The sequence below is a fragment of the Dreissena polymorpha genome, chromosome 14, assembly GCF_020536995.1.
Source record: "Dreissena polymorpha isolate Duluth1 chromosome 14, UMN_Dpol_1.0, whole genome shotgun sequence".
NCBI lineage: Eukaryota > Metazoa > Mollusca > Bivalvia > Myida > Dreissenidae > Dreissena > Dreissena polymorpha.
In genome coordinates this window covers 601180-613173 of record NC_068368.1, presented here as the reverse complement: position 1 = coordinate 613173, position 11994 = coordinate 601180, and positions in this window count along the sequence as shown.

Genomic DNA, 11994 nt, shown 5'->3' with positions numbered 1-11994 from the left:
TCAATGTCACGTGGTCAACTAGCCTAATATTTTTTGGGTTATTATGTTGCCTGGTTATCAGGCTGATTTAAAGGCATGTCACAGGATAAATCCTTATATCTGAGTTAAAAAGCAGGCAATATTTTAAAGGGGCCTTTTCACAGATTTTGGCATTTTTTAACTTATTCATTAAATGCTTTATATCGATAAATGTAAACATTGGATCGTAAAAGCTCCAGTAAAAAAACAAGAATAAAATTAAAAAAAGGAAAAGAACATTGCCCGGACCAGGTTTCGAACCAGTGACCCCTGGAGTCCTGCCAGAGTCCTGAAGTAAAAACGCTTTACCCTACTGAGCTATTCCGCCGAGTACACATGCTGAACGTATTTTATACCTTATATAAGCAATCTTCGTAGTTTCACAAAATTTAACGACAAAAACAGAACTCTCCAAATTATTCAATCGTTTCGCGTTGCAACGCTTTATAATTTTTAGGTTTTAAAATCGTCAAAAGATGCATATAATGGCTCTATTAGACCATGGTAAATGTTCAGTATTTCTGTTTCCTCACAAATATCATAACTTAAACGAAAATTTGCGAATTTGAAACAACTTTTTTCAATTTTGTCAATTTACCAAAGCGTGAAAAGATCCCTTTAAAGACCAATTATTAATTTTCTATTCATATTTTAAAAGCCGCGACTAAACATATGAGCCGTATAATATTGAAGGCATATCTGAGACATTCCGTCATCTTCATTAACATTAGTTCATATTTTGTGTAATGCGACAGAAGGTCGGAATTCTAATATCTAAGTGTTACCATTCTCCCTATTACATAAATATACATGCTAGAATCCGCGTCATTACATTGTAACCCCACAGGCAAAACTTTGTTTTCGGTATATCATAGTTAATTAAATAAATACATTTATAACGAGTCATTAACATAAGTTGTCTTTAAAAATGTCTGAAACAATTTTAAGCGAATTCAAAGAGTTCATCAACACGTAATTACTTATAAAGTATTCAATAATATATATGTTCTACTAATAACAAATGTGTTACTTTCATCAATTATAATATGCCAAGTAGTTAAATAATATTAAAATGAGAGAACATAATTTAAATTAACAAAATAATAATAAAATGAAGAAAACGGCAATACAATTTCATTATATTTCCATCGTTGTGTATTCAGTAAATCCACTACAAATAGCATTTACCTGGTCGTGAAGCTCCACAGAAACTGATACTCTGGTCATAAGACTGACCATGCTATATATAAGGAAAGTCATGTGATACAAACTTAGACTGACCTGTCCGAAATGGTCAGTTAGATAGCCTCGATGACGCAAAACCATATAAATGTGGACGGAATGGTCACGAGTACAGTTGGTTTGTTGTACATGCTTTCACTTCTAGGTCAATACCAGGATTTAACATTTCACATAAAAGACCACTCCATTTTAAAGAAACAAATCCTTCATAAAATTAGAAAGAAATGTTAAGTAAACGTCATGTTATGCCATAATCGCGTATATTTATCAAAGTAAACACATTATAGATGTTTTATAACATGAAGATTTCTCCTTCTTTATGCGCGGAATTGCTCATGAATACTTGATATCAACACAAGTCAGGTTACCTGTATATAAGAAATAAAATAATGACACAATAGTATTAAAATCTTCAAAAGCTAAAACAGATTAAAAAAAACAAAACAATGTTTCATCAAATTCGATAATGGTTAATGGTATTTATCACATCTCATTTAAGTGACGTTTTTAACGTTAACGTAAATGTTATCATGCTAAAATGGATGTCATAATTGTTGGTGACCAATCACTGCAGTCGTATCGATCGGAAGGGTATATCTTGTGTATACCGAATAATACTCGCCTTATAGTATATTAAATTGAGTTTCTTTCATCTGTCAATACTTTGTCTATTCATGTTGGGTACAGAGCGGTAATAATTGTACGTTATCAAGTGGCATTGTAACAGTTCAATACCAATCCTTTTATTGTTATACGTTGATTTGATTAAATAATATATATACTGCTTCTCAAACAGACATAATAGACTAAATACTTCACTTTAAGAATAACATAATAGCAATTGCTGAAACGTTAATAAGTGCGTGTTGCTTAAGCAAAAACGTTTTGTCGTGAGAGCAGATATATAATGGATTTCCAAATGGTTACTATGCTTCAAGTGAACGTGTTTATTAACGATTGTCTAATTATTTTAAATAAAATACCCTCTAGGTTTTACTCCTATACAGAATATGAGTTTTGTACATCCAGACTCATCGGGCATTTACACACTTTGTTAATGTTGCTTCCTGAGGCACATTACGACATCAATATGACATCATGACGGAACGGGCGCCTTCAACCCGACCTATATACTAAACCTACCGATAAACATCTGTACCTACACAGGGATTCTTCGCACCCAGAGTCTACAAAAAATCGATACTATATGGTCTGGGTGTGCGTGCGAAAAGAATATGTTCAGAGATGGTTGTCTACCGGAAGCACAGACAGGCGGTGAAAGCACAGCTCGTAAACCGTGGATATGACGGGGCGTTTTTAGAGACCGAATTGATAAAGGTCGACAATAAAAAGAGAGAGGACCTTCAACGCGAAAAGACAAACTCGGAGCGAAATACGAGGATTCCGCTTGTGATTACGTTTACGCGCGCACTACCCAACATCGGCCGTATCATCCGCAGACACCTACACACGCTGCACACTGTCTGAATTAATGAAGGAAGTGTTCCCTGAGCCCCCATTAGTAGCCTTCATAAGGAATTGCAACCTGCATCCTTGTACACAAAAAACACAATAGAATGTTCTTCCGGAAGCCCAACATGAGCGGGCCCTGTGGGGCGCAAAGGTGCGCCATTTGCCCGTACATGATGACGGCGGACTCCTTCACGGATCCCATTGGCAGAAAGTACAGCGTGAGAAACAATGTGGATTGCAAATCATCCAATGTTGTGTACGCGGTAAACTGTCGTCGCTGTCGCAGGTACGTGTATGTGGGAGAGACCGGCGGAACTCTGTACCAGCGACATCTGCTGAATCTGTCGCGTATTCGCACACAGCACAGTGACACGGTAGCAGAACATTTCTACACAGACGGACACTCCATGGATGATTTACAATTAATGGGAATTGAAAAACGCAGCGGGTCAGACGAGTATCGCAAGACCATTGATAATAATGGAAGGCAAAACTAAGAACATATCGACCATATGGCATCAACGTGCAGGAATGAACAGTAATGAAAGGGCGCCAAAACAACGTTGACGCCGGAAATGCACGACGTCATATCTGTTCATAAATGAAACATCTTGAAATAAAAAATGGCCACTGATGAAGACCATGAGGTCGAAAGCTTCGGCATAAAAAAACAGCGTTTTATATTTGCATAGAAAGCCTAGGGCTTATTTGTAACTCTATCGAATCCGTTTCCTGTGACTAGAACCACTTCATTTTGTCTTTGGATGAGACGTAAAGAACGCTCCTACAGTGGGGATTGAACCCGTGACCGCCCGCGAGATAGACGAACACCATATCCACTACGCCACGGGCACCTCCAAAGTCTTTATTAAATGGAGGAGCAAGACTTTGAAAAACTGAAGTTGTTTTTTCTTTCTTTTTTTAATTGTTATACTTCATTTTAAACAATATCAATTACATTTATTTATTTCCCTCCCTGAGCAAGGGTATGGAAATACATCAAGTCATTAAAATTAATCACACTGTGTCGTTATTTAATGCAACCAAAAATGTAGAAAGACATCTACTATAACAATGTCTGCATATAATATATATATCTATTAAAGCCCATTTAGAGTTCTAATTGGCTGGAATAAACTATTGTAAGCGGTAAAATAGACAGCCATCAGAATGGCAAATAACAATCATTGAGTTATAAAATGAACAGTATTTTGATTTTTACAAAATTATTTATTTTTGCAAGTGAAATGGAAATGTATTTTATTTTGCTACCTTTGCTATAAGGTCTTATTGTCATGCTGTTGAATTATAGTTTAACATACATATTTTTTAGCATAACTAGGTATTGAGCTTAATTTTACAATGTATAATAATGGCCAAGTAATTGAAACAATACGAGTTTACTCACTCCTTGAATGCTGGTGTACACAGCAGTGGAGTGGCAAGGCTACCGCCTGGAATTGCACCGAGGACGGACGGGCAGGCGGCCTCTCTGGTGTCGGAGCCAAGAGCCGCCTGCAGAGATTTTACAACGTCGTCCACTGAAACAAACAAGCAGTCTTAATATATTAAACAGAGCATTCTCATCCGTCAATACCGTCAACTCACTTTGTGGTAGCTTTTGTCGTATAAAATGTCAATGCAATCAGTTGATGTGTTAAGAGCAAATCAGTATCTGATAATGTTCTTTTCAATCCTTACCTTACTTATAGATTATGAAGATATCATTATGTGATATCAAAAATGACTTTAGTTTCAATATGTATCAAATATAGGCTTAAACACAATGATAATTAACACACCCGTTAGATATATTATACAAAAAAGTATTTTGTAAATAAAAAATAATATATTTTAACAAAAATTTTTATTTCGCTTGTGTGTGAAATTGATTTACAAACAATAAAAAATGTTATTACTGTCTTAGAAAGTAACAACTTACAATGAAGCTGGAAGGATCCGAAGATGAAGCTCTCCTCGATGCTGGCAAAGTAGACCATTGGCAACAGAACAAGCAGGCACACGGCGAATTTCATCTTGGGATCTAAAGGAGTGTTGCATTTAATTATATTCATTTGTTGCAAAAACGTGTTCCTATAAATATGAAACCACACCGACCCCACGTGCATCAGCGCCCCATTTTCACGGATGAATGATTGCATCATTATCTTGCACAGAATATAGTCAAATGATCACATGTGCTATTTTAAATCAAAATCTTCACTAATTACTGAGTTATTCAAGTTTCTAATGTTTTGCTTTATAAAATTCTCCAAGTGTATGTTTGCAAATGCTGACGAGTTCATTCGCATGTGCTGATCAAACAAAAAGATTGTTCTGTATAAACACATCTGCACAATATTTAAGGTGTTCCATGTAGTGAGTACGTTGCTCTGCGTCAACCTGTTTACTTAACCCATTTATGCCTAGTGGACTCTCCCATCCTTCTAAATTGGATCAATTTATTTCCAAAATTAGGGATGTCTTGTAAATTTGTTACTATATTAAGAATATTTCTTACAGAAAATCCTTTAAGCAAACAGCGCAGACCCTGATGAGAAGCCGCATGATGCGGCGTCTCATCTGGGTCTACGCTGTTTGCCAATGCCTTTTTTTCTAAACACTAGGCATAAATGGGTTAACGATTTGTCGAAATACTATTCATTAAATACACTTTTGGTGTTGCTCATTAAAAAATGTAATATACATTTACATCCAGGCTGCGTAATTGGGCATTGTAAACTTTTATTGCTGCTGCCTTCTGAGATGCATCACGATGAACTACATGGTGCTACGTTTTGAAAAACTGTCAAAAAGAACGCCCTTAGCTTATACAGCTTATGTATTTCAATTCATCATGCAACAAACAATAGTACATGTACGTATAATGCTATACTGTATTTTAGCCATTTCAATAGCATTTTATTCGAATCATTATTTGCTTCTTGTTTTATTTAATTTGCAATTCTATGGAGTCCATTGTTATAGTCACGACTGTGTTTTAAACTAAGTTCAGGATTCGGCCAGCCATCAAACCGGTACAAGCCCGCAATCTGTTTTTATTTGATCGTTATATGGCTGTAACTAATGAAATTTGTTTGGTAAATTTGTGTGTAAGGTTGTTTAATTAATATGTTGTCAAATGTGTATTTTCCCATTTAATTGATTATTGCTCGAGTAAGTGTGAGGTTATTCAGTTTTTTTATTCCCACATTGCTTGCCATTTTCCAAGGCGGTGGATCGTAGACTTTTGTTTTATGTGTATTGGCTATTTGGTCCTGTATCGTAAATGCTATTGGTCGCTTGCTCCAAATAAAGACCTCCCCGGCTTGACTCGAAATAAAACCACTGATAATGTCTGCTGAGTTTCTTTTTGTTTTCTTTCATATTCTACTTTGCCATTACATTAATGTATGCCTTGAGTTGCAATAATTCCGTTGGATATGTTCAACCTCGGTTGCATTATGGTCTTTAGCGACGAATCACGAAGTTACAGCGAGATATATGCATAATCTTTGTAGTGACCGCACGGCTTGAATAGCGGTTTTGGTGGCATACGTTGCGTTTTACTGCTTCAACCACTGGAATATAGGAATGGTCACGATATAACACGTTGTATCTTTATTTTATCCTATTTTTGTATTGCTTTGTAAGTATTGAACATTTACTGATTGAACACTTGTGGTTAGAATCATCACGTCTTCTGGATTGTAGGTCAGTCATGTCTGAAGAGGGACACAAAGTGATTAGTTCACAGGTGGTTCCTCTCCCGGGATCTTATCACAAGGACGGCGTGATGTTTATTTTTACAACATGGATCGTGATAGGCGTGTTCCCTGAGAGGAACGGTCAATGTTAGGGGATAACAAAACTAGACTTAAAATGTGCACTTATTCATCATTATATTTTAATTATTGTAAATTATTGTAATATAATAAGATATTTTCACCTACAACACATTCAGTGCGGATTGACATTTCTTTCATACCTAATGATAAAATATGACATTTCTGCAGTGAAAGAACAGCAGTGAAAAGAACAAATTGTTATTTTCATTGATGAAAAGAACAGATTTTCGGAACTCCTTTTTCTATTTTAAGATTATCATAAATAATTTAATGTATATATTCTATGATCACGAGTGAATCAAAATCAACATTCCACCGATTTCAACACATTTTCATTTTATTTTATGCTTTTTCACCGTTTATTTACATTGTAAAAGAGTTTGACTGGAGAATTTCGCTGGTATAATGACGTCATTTCGTGTTTTGAAATATATTGAGGCACTCCAATGGAGAAACTCCGAGAAAGGGTAACTTTTCAGCAAAAGGGAAACAGCTGTTAATTATTTTCTCGAAAAGGGGGCATGAAAGAAACATAAAATTTGTTTATGTCAGTGTAAGATCGTCTGTTATTTCACTGCTGATCACAGAAAAATAATATTTTCTATTATTAATTGTGAAATAACAAACGATCTTACACTGACATAATCAAATATCCTCTATGACATGTCTTAATGTGTTTGTTTAGTGGCTAAGGCATGGCATGAATAATTATATATGCATTGATTTTGGTCAAAACAGATGGTCAATTGTGTAATATTGCCGATTAGTGATCTAAAGATTTACAAAATCATTTTTGAGATATCGTTATACCAGCAGACAAGATATAATAGCCAAGTCGAGTTATACATAAAAAAGTAATAATAATAATAGTATTTTTACCTAATGTTTTAATTAAGATCTAACGACCAAATGCATTAAAATGTTATAATACAGTGTAGCGCTTAAGTCGCCCTTTGTTTTTACAATTACTCGTGTGGCATATTGGATAAATCTTCATCACACAGGTTTGTTTCGATTTGTATCAATTGTAATATGTTTTTTGTTTATAAACAATCATCGAATAAATACCAATGACGTTAGTCAGAACGTTTAAAATTCACATTGATTTGTACTTTGAACATGCATTCGTGTATGATATAAAACAAAGAACTTGTTAACAGCTGTTTTTTTTCCGGCGTACTTGTTTAACGTCACATTTGACCTTTCAGGACCTTTACAGAAAGCCAATAGAATTTAAAAGAAATTTCCCGCCAGTAGGTCCAAATGAATTTAATCAAATTTAACATTGGTTAATTTGAAAGAAAGCCCCATTAAACATTGAGCACACATCACTTAGAAATATACAGAATACATTGAACGCATTTACGATTCCCAACAGCTCTTTGTAGAGGTGTAGCTAGGGTCTCTCGGCAGTGTAAGATCAATATTAGAACATCGTGAGCTATAAATAGGACAGCATATTGTGGGAAAACGATTAAATTATAGTTTAAAAACGTTAATTTCAAATCAGTTATACTCAATCCATTATATATTAATAGATTAATTAAATAACTATGTATTGTCTGTATTGTATTTGACATTTGTCGTGATTCTGTAAATAAATTGCGAATAAACACGTGTATTATTAACGTTTAAAGTGATCGTGAGTTTAAAGAAAACGAATTATTTTGAGCCTGCCATTTGTAAACGTTATAGCGAGCATGGTATATAATAAGCAAAGAAACTCCACAAATCACTGAATCTCGCTTCTCTGCGTAATTATTCATTTTGCACATTTAATAAACTTTTCAAACAGAAATTACAGAGCCACTTCAGTGCACATACTATGTTTGATAATTCATTAGTTTGTTGGATATTGTTTTCTGTTTTCAGCACACATTGAGTCATATCGCGGAAATTTAATTTACCTTACCATGTTTTCATGGGCGAACTCACGTATTCAAGTGCTCTTACGACACGGATCCGGTTATGTACCTTCTTTCGAGAATCATCGTGAAATTATTGACGTACTTAACGAACAAACATGCCTATGCTTATTGAATTCGAGAAAAAAAATCAAAAGGGAAAAATTATATGTGAAATCACGTTCGTACATATAACCTCATTAACTTAGGAAAGGAAACTACGAAATATAAAGTTAGGTATGATGTTTGGTATACATGTGTCATTAAAGAGCAGGGTGTAATTAAAGAGCATGTCAAGTTTTTAATAAATCTACTGAAACGTAATGATATAACCCACAAACGTTTTACTGTAACGGAACGTTTTTTACGAAAAGTGGTACAGAAACTACACGCCGAATATCTTTTTAAAGATATTTCTTGTTAAAGACTACTTGAGTATAAGTCAACTATTAATGGGCTATTTCGAATGAAAATGTATGTCGGTCATTACACTTTAATCGCAAAGATTGTGACCGCTAGGTAGATTTGATCAAAGTGAACGATAAGGAACATGCCCGATTAATTGTGTTGTTGTATACTAACGTTTTGCACTTGAATGAGCTGACTAATAGCGATTGTGACTATCAGGCTATATTGACATTAAAGCCATAAAGACCAAAAATACACGGTTAAAATAATATTAATACTTTTTGTTGGTCTTTTGTCTACGCATAAGTAGTTCAATCCTGCTCCAGATGTTCAGTAGAATTACTGTGTAATAAGTGTATTGACATTTAATTTCTATATTAACCGCAAAATAATGTTTTACACGTAGCCGATTTCAGTGTGCGACTATCAATGTGCTATCAAGCAGTGCGTTGGGTTCGGTGACCAACTTGTCAAAGTCGTGGTCGAAAGGAGTGGCAATTATAGAACGTTTAATGAACAGAACAGAACAGAACACAACTTTATTTACATCTCAGGCATACAAGTATGCAGTAAGAGGAACAATATATGTGAAGTTATACAATATTTCAATGCGCATGTGCTTCGCGGTTAACGGCGTACCGTCAAAATACAGGTACAAGAAACAAATAGACAGAAAATTACAACAGCAAAAAACAAACAGAAAAACAATGGTTAGTGGGATAATGCAAGGAACAGAATAGCGTTGTATTTTCTTACTCGTATAAATGATGGGAAGTATTACAAACATCTATAAAATTTACAACACAATGCACAATACAATTCACAATACAATTCACAAAACAATTCACAATACAATTTACACTTCAATTTTATATATGTTTGGACACACACAACTAGGATAAAGGGCGAATTATTTGATATTTCTTAAAAGGGTGTTAGCGAGTTTACTAAATCTATGTAGGTAATCAACATTTTCTGTGGTCATTATATATTTGAGTTTATTAACAGTAGGAACAGGTCTTGAGAACATATTTATATCGATTCTAGCGGTAGTAAAGTGGGTGCAGTCTAAAATGTAATGTTCTTCATTGCCGATATAGCCTTCATTACATAAAGTGCACAGTCTATTTAGTTCGGGTGTGCCGTTCCATCTGCCAGTTTCGATTGTGAATGATGATTAGCGGTGCGTAGCTTTAATATAGGTACATACTTAGATTTGGGAAGAAGCTTAAGGTAATTCTCAAATTCAAAATTGTTTTTAAATGAATTATAAAATTTTCCTTTGTTTGATTGGTTCAAGTCTGCATGCCACTGCTGAATGTATTGATCAATGAGTACACGTTTAACTTGTAATGATAGTGATTTCATACTGGGCGAGTTTTGTTCATGCCACACGATCGATTTGCCTGTCGTATCCAATATTTGTTTAATTTTAGATATCCATTTAAAGTTACGCGAGTTGTTGTTGATAAGGTTAATATACATTTTTTTAGAATATTTATTGTCATTTCCTAAAAGAGTTCTACTCCAAAAGCCTATCATTTTGCTGTAAATAGTGACATATAGCGGATATCTACCAAGTTCACCGTATAGCATATATGACGGAGTACTTTTACGTGAAATAGTATTTTTCTTAGGAATTCTCTATGTACTCGTTCTATAATGTCTAAATTTTCGTAACCCCATATTTCACAGCCATATGTCAGTATTGGTACAATAGTATGATCAAAAAGTTTTAATGTTAAATCTAGTGGCAGATCTGAATTATTTGCACGGATATAAAGTAAATGCATTGCTTTTTTAGCTTGTTCGATATTTTGTTGGCGTGCGCTGAGAAATGAACCATTAGCCGAAAATATGACACCAAGGTATTTGTATTGCTTAACAATTTCGATTTCATTTCTGCCAATGCAAAATTTATAGGGCGCGATGTTTCTAGCCCCAAATATGATTATTTTTGTTTTATTAATGTTTGCATTGAGTTTCCATTGCGTGCAGTATTCATCAAATGCATTTAAACTTCTTTGAAAATCTTTTTCATCGTCTGACAGAATTATAGTGTCGTCGGCGTATAACAAAACAAGTAGCTTCAGCCAGAGATAAGCACTAGATGGATCAGGTATTTCAACACCTTTACCTTCGCGTATAATAATATGGCTCTCAAGGTCATTTAAAAATATAGAAAAAAGGATCGGTGAAAGATTTTCACCTTGCCGAACGCCGTTTTCGCATGGGAAGAACGGAGACGAGCTATGGTCTAGGGAAACACAAGATTTGATATTGTGGTACATGTTATAAATAACATTAAATATTTTTCCTGTAACGGAGCTTAATGCCATGTACAGAAATTTATAAGACAAACAAAGGGTTTGTGTGAAAGGAAAGTTCAAGCCTTTACCGTTTTAGTGCTTAACAATCGTGCGACGTTTAGCAGTAAATCATTAATGGATAGTTGCACATGTGGCTGTGGAAATAAGGACAGTTTTGAACAGACTGAGCGTCGCAATAGTCACAAAAGAGTAAAGTTTTGGAACAACACATTCGGTTAACCCATTTATGCCCATTGGACTCTCCCATCCTTGTAAATTGGATCAATTTATTTCCAAAATTAGGGATGTCTAGTATATTTATTTCTATATTTAGAATATTACTTACTGAAATTCCTTTAAGCAAACAGCGGAGACCCAGATGAGACGCCGCATCATGCGGCGTCTCATCTGGGTCTACGCTGTTTGCTATGTCCTTTTTTCAGGACGCTAGGCATGAATGGGTTAAAACGTGTATGGAATTTTATTTAGACGGGCGGTTTACTAGTTGCCAACAAACAACAGTTACTGCAGTTTTATACAATAATAATAACATATTAACAGATTATATCTAAACTGCAATTGCAAGGGTTAACTTATTTGCAATAAATTGATTGTCGTTTGGCGACCGTAACTTTTAAAATGTCGACATCAATTTAACCTCAGCAAATACAAAACACATGTTGAACATGTTAAAATATTTTGTGAAAAAGCTCCACTGTTTTGGCCCAAAGACATTTCAGTGATAAGTCGGGCTTTCAAAATCATTTTGCAGTCTCTCTCTTCGGTCCATTT